Source organism: Galeopterus variegatus, unplaced genomic scaffold, assembly GCF_000696425.1.
Source record: "Galeopterus variegatus unplaced genomic scaffold, G_variegatus-3.0.2 Scaffold5380, whole genome shotgun sequence".
Taxonomy (NCBI): Eukaryota; Metazoa; Chordata; class Mammalia; order Dermoptera; family Cynocephalidae; genus Galeopterus; species Galeopterus variegatus.
The window spans coordinates 99,710-100,898 of NW_007731491.1; positions in this window are offsets into that span (position 1 = coordinate 99,710).

Here is a 1,189-nt window from a genome sequence, read left to right on the forward strand (position 1 = left end):
GACTGGCAAGGGGATCTTAACCCTTGGCTTGGTGTTGTCAGCACCACGCTCAGCCAGTGAGCAAATTGGCCATCCCTATATAGGGATCCGAACCCATGGCTTTGGTGTTATCAGCACCACACTCTCCTGAGTGGGTTTTTTAAAAACCCCATAAGACCAAGGCCCAGGGCCGTTCTCCCTTGGTTGCTCCTTGAGAGCCAGTGACTGGCCAGCTGGAGTGAACAAACTGCCCTTTCCTGCGTGAGTGGCATGTAAGTGCATTCTTGCGGGAGGGAGCCTCACAACACTATGAGTGGCACAAATGACCCGAGACTGGGAACCCAGAATAACGGTAACTGAGAGTGGAGCTAGTCCCCTAAGATGTGGTCACACTCTCACCTAGGTGAGAGCCTGACCGAAAAGGGGGGGACTGTTAAATAAAAGTTCTGGGAGTCCATTGTTTTGGACTAAGTTCCTGTACTAGGACTCAACAGACCAGACTAAAAACCAAATGGAGTCACCCCTGCTAAGTTCCACGTCACCCCAAACCTAAACTAAGCTGCGGTCTGACCTTCTGAGAAATCAGGAGAGATAACAGCCAACTTCCCAAACAGGCCAGCTAAAAGAGATGGCCTGAAGTAACCTGATGTTACTAGTTATTTGTCTATTGTTCTGTCTGTCTGTCCCCACCTAACAAGGAAAGTGACTTGAAATGTCCAATCGGCTTTTTGTTTTTGTTTCTGCTTTCTTTGGCTTTTTATCTATCATCTATCTATCTATCTATCTATCTATCTATCTATCTATCTATCTATTTATTACTATTATTTTTTGGCAGGGAAGGGGCTGCTGGCCGGAAGCCTTGACCTTGGTGTTACAAGGTAGCGCTTTATGTCTACAAAATCAACCTCTTCTGCTCAATTCATTGCAGCACTTATTCTGTCTTATAGAATGAAGTGTTGTTGTTATAGAATGAAGATCACAATAAAACCCATTGAGATATTCGAATTTCTTGTAATTGTGTCCTTTGACAACCTTGTAGTGACAACCTTAGTTTGCTAAGAGTTTTTTTTTTTTTTTAACCATGAAAGTTAAATTGAATCAAATGCTTTTACTGCAGACATTGAGACGATCATATGCTTTTTTTCTCTTCATTAATCTGTAAATGTGGAGAATTACATTGATTGAATTTTTAAATATTAAATCAAACTTG